The sequence below is a fragment of the Mytilus californianus genome, unplaced genomic scaffold, assembly GCF_021869535.1.
Source record: "Mytilus californianus isolate M0D057914Y unplaced genomic scaffold, xbMytCali1.0.p SCAF_6, whole genome shotgun sequence".
Taxonomy (NCBI): Eukaryota; Metazoa; Mollusca; class Bivalvia; order Mytilida; family Mytilidae; genus Mytilus; species Mytilus californianus.
In genome coordinates, this window is record NW_026262712.1 from 22,893,559 (window position 1) to 22,899,212 (window position 5,654).

At 29.0% G+C, this 5,654-nt stretch overlaps 1 long non-coding RNA gene across 8 annotated transcripts in view; it reads left to right on the forward strand.

Moving 5' to 3' along the window:
- LOC127706288 (uncharacterized) overlaps nt 1–5,654 on the forward strand; it is a 30,117-nt gene extending 24,463 nt beyond the window's left edge. Inside the window, exons 7-11 of one of the 8 annotated variants that reach the window (XR_007984357.1) lie at nt 557–1,338; nt 1,370–1,677; nt 2,615–2,731; nt 3,222–3,309; nt 4,074–5,654. This is a non-coding gene — a long non-coding RNA (uncharacterized LOC127706288). Of the gene's footprint in view, nt 1–556; nt 1,678–2,614; nt 2,732–3,221; nt 3,310–4,073 lie in introns of all 8 variants that reach the window. The other 7 variants (XR_007984358.1, XR_007984360.1, XR_007984356.1 and 4 more) reach the window with 7 other exon arrangements.

Below are 5,654 nucleotides of genomic sequence, written 5' to 3' on the forward strand. Positions count from 1 at the left end.
ATTAAAATTTTGCAATATTCTGAATTAGAATGACTTTGTTAATAACTCTAACCTTTAACATCTGATATTTTTATTATCTAGAGCTCTGTTAAAAAAATATATAAAAAATGATAATACCAAAAAATAATATGAAAACAAAATTGTTTGTAAACAGAGTTCTAGATAATAAACATTGAGGGTGGTGTAAAAGGTGGGATTATTGTAATATTTTTTATGACCCCTGCCTTAAAGTCTTCTAAAGTTATCATTTTTAAAACAAACAAAAATTGGAATGGCAATTTAAAAAGTATATAGTTCCTATGTGTAGGGACATGCAGTGCCACTCTGCACGTTAAAGAAAACCCTTGCCACAAGTCTTTGAGGGGTCAGTAGGTGGCCTGTTGCAAGGCTTAATTTCTGCCAAACATATCCTAGCTCCTCTCAGTTGGCAGTCAAAATTTCCCGTACCTTCATCATCAGCCCATTTTTATAAAACCTACAAATTGATTTGTTATGAAATGAAGAGATGCGAGACATTACTATCCTACAGAGACCAAATGATGTTGATGTAAAATAGGTTACTGTATGGACTTCAACAATGAGAAAATCATCCAACATTAAAATTTTGCAATATTCTGATTTAGAATGACTTTGCCTCTAACCTTTAAAATCTGATATTTTTATTATTTAGAGCTCTGTAAAAAATATGAAAAAAAAAATAAAAAAAGAAAATACCAAAAAATATGAAAACAAAATCGTTTGTAAACAGAGTTCTAGATAATAAACATTGAGGATGTTGTAAAAAGTAGGCATATTTAAAATTTTGTTTATTATTATGATTAGTGCACTGTATAATTTGTAAAAATGTGTATTGTGAAGTCTTGGAAAATTGTGAAACTTTAGAACTGTGTTTATTTGAGAAGTCTATATTCAGTCTTCAATGATTGTCATGGCAATTGAGGACAATAAAATATAGCTCTGTGTAGAAACTGACTTTTTTATATCAAGAAAGATCCAACAAAAGTTTTCAATGATATCTAAAGAGACAAAAGACAGAAATACTAAAAGGTTTTCTATGAGATTGGTGGATTATGTACAGTCCGACAACTGGCACACTCAAGCTAAAAGTTAAATAGCTATTAAAATAAAATTATGGACTTGTATAATAACATTAATGAAGACAGATGTTCTATAGTGAAAACATGTTCCTTCATAATGTTCTATAGTGAAGACATGTTCCTACATAATGTTCTATAGTGAAGACATGTTCCTACATAATGTTCTATAGTGAAGACATGTTCCTACATAATGTTCTATAGTGAAGACATGTTCCTACATAATGTTGTATAGTGAAGACAGGTTCATACATAATGTTGTATAGTGAAGACAGGTTCATACATAATGTTGTATAGTGAAGACATATTCCTACATATTGTTCTATAGTGAAGACATGTTCCTACATAATGTCTTATAGTGAAGACATGTTCCTACATAATGTCTTATAGTGAAGACGTATTCCTACATAATGTTCTATAGTGAAGACAGATGTTCTATAGCACAAACAGATGTTCCTAAGTTGCAATGAAGTGTTCAGAAGACAGACAGAGTTTCCTTTTGCAATGAAATTATCCAGAACACATAGTTGATTAGATTTCCAGTTCATTACATATTCTGACATTTTCTCAAGAAAAACACAAGGTATTGATATAGTTTCAAGTCTGTAAAAAGTGTATTATTTGCACAGAATTTAAATTTTGAATTTTAATGGCCAAACCTGTTAGTGTGTATTTATTTTATGATTTTCTTGTTCCTGATTTATGATGCTTCTTGAATATTTAAATTTATGGAAGGTAAATTTTTCATGGCTAATATATTTTTGATAATGTTTTGTAATTTTTTTCTGGTTTTCTTTTTTATTGTTGAACATGAAGAATTATGAAATTTGTATGACTTGATATAGATACTTAGTATCGAAAAGAAAAGTTATATCAAAACTGCCAATAAATACTTTTTGACAATAAATTTCCTTAGATGAAGACATTGATATTTCCTCAGTTGAAAACATTGAAAATGCCTATGAAAATAATAGCTTAATATTTCATTAGAATCTATTGTAAGGCAGCATGTTATTTTGATTTGTTGGTTATTTGTAAAATCAGCCAGAACTTTTTACAAAGTAAAAAAATAATAATTGAATGCTAACAAGGGGAAATAATTTATCAAATTGTGAAAGAAAAATACAAGTGAGCACTTGAAAAAAGCTTAAAAGTAACAACTGTACCAAGCATACAACTGAGAGAATTCTTTGCAAAATGAGAATCTTCTTACAATCATTTATTGAATAACACTGATGGAGGGTAATAACAGCCATAGATATATTGATAGAAAAGAAAAAAAATGTATTTAACAATAATGTCATATTAGCTATGACATTAAGATGATGTGGTAGGATTGACAATGGAGAAATCTATATAGCAGTGACCAAATGAAATCAATTAGTTTGATTATCTTCTTCTTATAAAATTTAAAAAAAAACCATACAAAAATCTTAATTAAATAGTTTTAATTTAAATGATTATTTCATGTGAAGTATGTGACTGCCAATTCATAAATATGAATTATTTTTATATTCCAGATTTCAATGTTCAACCTGAAAGGAGAAATTCTTAAAATTTATGCTGGACATCTCATATCAAGGATCCATCACAATATTGATATTAAGACTTATGAAGAATATTCTGATAAATTAATGGTAAGTGTTTACCTTAAGGAATCTGGTGGGTTGATTGTGATGCATACAATCACCTGAATTAATATGGAATTGGAACCATTGTACAGCACTCTTAATAGAAGCCAGCATATGCTTTTAATATTCAAAACAAAACAAAAATATTTTCAAAATACCTAGTAATTTCTTGAAATTGTGTCAATCTGTTTTACAAATTTGATCGGATTAATAATAATATTCAAAACAAAAAAAGTCCATTTTCAAAATACCTAGTAGTTTCTTGTAATTCTGTCATTCTGTTTTGCAAATTTGATCGGATTGATAAAAAAGTACTACTGGGGTAAATGTGAGATGTATTGGACCAAATAATAAGCTCAAGTTGTTTCTAATATTGTAAGGGTATTCTCAATGTTTTCAGAATACTGTAAAATTCTTAAAGGTATAATTTAAAGTATAAATAAATATTGTTCATGCAGATGATCCAAAATACTAAGACATATTTTCTGTGTTTCAGATGTACGACAAATCGTGCTACAAGTATCATACCAGCAGAATTATTTGATGGGAGTAAAACATAGGAGCAGGATCTCACCTCATACAAGGTTGGTACTCTTACTTCCTTAACGAATTAAATATCTGTCCATCTGATGTCACAATGTTCTAATAAAAAGAAGATGTGGTTTGATTGCCGATGAGACAACTCTCCACCAGAGACCAAATGATGTGGAAGTTTTACAAATATATCTTTCTCGGTTGGCAATGTGACAGAGCTGCTTAAAAACTGTTTCACTCGGTCAACTTATGAACATGATGTACTGGAAATAACCAGTTGATTAAAGTAACTACTTTTATTGTTGTTCTTCATCATTACAGTTGCTGTAGAGTATTCACCTATGAACTGAAATGTTTATACTTAATAACAATGTCAAGATGCCCCCTATGGTCAACTTGAACATTATATGTGCAATAATGGTAACATGACTCCAACTGGAGGTATCAACTGTATTTTTTAATAAAGAGACCAAATAGGAAAATTTTATGAAAAGATTATTAGACGTCAAAAGAATGAAATAATAGTCGATGTATTTTGGTTATTTTTAGTTTTTGTCCGTATACCTCACTTTTTTGTATTCATATCTGAAATTAGAACAAAACTACGCTGTTTTGAGAATTTTTAATCTAAGCCTGCTTGGGACCTAAATCGGGGAAAATATTTCTATGGTAGTGACATAGTTTTCAGAATAGTACTGAACTGCTCTCCATTATTGCTGTAAAACCTTTTTGTTCAAAATTCAAGTGCTAGTCCCATATTCTTTTGAAATTTTTGTTATCCAATTAAATTAACTAATTAAATTGTTGTTTGTAGTGAGGAGGAACAGTTGAACTGATGAACTTTGAACTGATGAACTTGGAAACATCTGAAAGGTAATAATACATAAGAAAAACAGACCACCTAGAATAAGAAAAGAGAAAGAGTTAACTCGTAGAGTAAAGGGTAAAAACAGACCACATAGAATAAGGAAAGAGAAAGATTAACTCATAGAGTAAAGGGTAAAAACAGACCACATAACAGCTGCTTCATCACCATCTCAGAGGTTAGGTCTCTAACTGACTCAACTGATGAACTTATAACAAGCTTAACAGATCATCAGCATAGTTAAACAATGAACACTTCAGAGACAAAATATTCTTGGCAATGAAAATATATGACTGAAATTTCATAATTGTATATGGTCAGTGGGAGAGAGAGAAAGTTGTAGAATGGTCAGAGTGGGAGAGGGAGAACACTTATGATGATGAGTGGGGAGAAATAAAGAACAATTATTGCAACTGATAAATTTGTCTTCAACCAAACTCATGGCTTGTGTTGATGTGTCTAACCTTAGACATCTGATATTTTTATTATCTAGAGCTCTGTTTAAAAAAAAAATGTAAAAAATAATATGAAAACAAATTTTAAACAGTTCTAGATAATAAACATTAAGGGTGGTGTAAAAAGTGGGCATATTTTAAATTTCCTTTTTTACACCAATGTATTTATGAAATTTAAAACTTTAAAGTCAGAATGTTTAATTGGACGTACAATTGTTTTGATTTTAGATATTTGGAGACAAAACCTATTCTCCATTTATTACACTCTAAAAGTGTCATTAATTTGCAATATTCTTATTTTGATTGTCTTTGCTTATACCTCTAACCTTAGACATCCAATATTTTTATTATCTAGAGCTCTGTAAAAAAAAATGACAAAATTGTAAATAGAGTTCTAGATAATAAACATTAAGGGTGGTGTAAAAAGTGGTTATATTTTTTATATTTTGAATTCTCTCCCTCCCCAATATATTTACGAAATTAAATACAAGAGATATTTATTGGTAAATGATTTGTGTTGGATAAGTTTTATCCTTTCATTAGTGTATTTAAAAAATGTTTTTTTCAAGCTGTACATTTTTCTTGGGTATTGAAAATGGCTTTGAAGTTAATATGTTTAATTGGAAGCAGAATTTTTTTATTATTAGATATTGGAGACAAAACCTATCTTCTCTGTATATTTCACCTTAACAGTGTCTTAGATTTGCAATGTCTTTGCTTATACCTCTAACCTTAGACATCCAATATTTTTATTATCTAGAGCTCTGTAAAAAAAAAAAAAAAAAAAAATAATATGAAAACAAAATTGCAGAGTTCTAGATAATAAACATTAAGGGTGGTGTAAAAAGTGGGTATATTTTGAATTGTTAAATGGCCTTAAAGTTTGAATGTTTAAATGGAAGTAGAATTCTTTCAATTTTAGATGTTTTGAGATAAAACCTATCATCTCGGTATATATTTATACTGTGTATAACAGTGTCTTAAATTCTGCAATATTGTGATTTTGAATGTCTTTGTTAACTCTAACTTTTAACATTTGAATTCCATTCAGTATTAAAATAATATGTGATGCAAA